General features: G+C 47.2%; 1 protein-coding gene across 1 annotated transcript in view; it reads right to left on the bottom strand.

Annotated features, from left to right (window-relative positions):
- Positions 1 to 740, bottom strand: part of LOC119591168 (glycerol-3-phosphate acyltransferase 3-like) — a gene marked incomplete in the record, with an annotated part of 9,730 nt that overhangs the window by 7,721 nt on the left and 1,269 nt on the right.

Genomic DNA, 740 nt, shown 5'->3' on the forward strand with positions numbered 1-740 from the left:
CTCGATTAAAGATTCTAGTTTCTTGTCCTTTGTCAGAGTTCACATTTCTTCCCGTCGCTCAGAAGTTACGTGCACAGCAGCGGAGTCAGCGAACAGGGGGAAAGGGCACTACTTTCGCGAGGCCATGCTCTCTGGGCGGCCCGTGACAGCAGTTTATTTAGTCAAACGGATCTTTATCAAAAAATGCATATTAACAGAGGACGGAAGATGCCCGATTATGGTAAATCCGTGATGGTACAACCGCCCCACAGGTAGAGGGAGAGCGCGGAAAGGGCCACTGGGGTAGAGAGAGCACGGAAGGGGCCCCACCCAATAGTGATTCGTAGCATGAACTCTTCAGATGCCTGGGTGCCCACGAGACTGAACACCCTCATGCCCCTGACCCATACCCACGCGCGACAACCCATAGACAATTCGCCGCCAAATATTTCAGCGTCGTAATAGAGCCTCGCTGTCTCCCCTACATACCAGGGGGCGCCAGCGAGACACAGCTGCACACGTCGTATTCAAACATGTCTTTGGAACTAAATCCCCTTAGTCGACAGTACTCAATGCTCCACGAGGCTTAAACATAGATAGTAATTCATCGTTTTCTTTTTGAAAGTTCCAGTATGAAGTTTCGGCATTGCTATTCATTAAATGATAATTATGTAATATGTGTTATGGCTGAGACTTAATGCTGGATCATAATATATGCAGTTATTATAAGTGTGTACGTATCACTTTATTTCCGTGAAAAG

This window comes from Penaeus monodon, chromosome 28, assembly GCF_015228065.2.
Source record: "Penaeus monodon isolate SGIC_2016 chromosome 28, NSTDA_Pmon_1, whole genome shotgun sequence".
NCBI lineage: Eukaryota > Metazoa > Arthropoda > Malacostraca > Decapoda > Penaeidae > Penaeus > Penaeus monodon.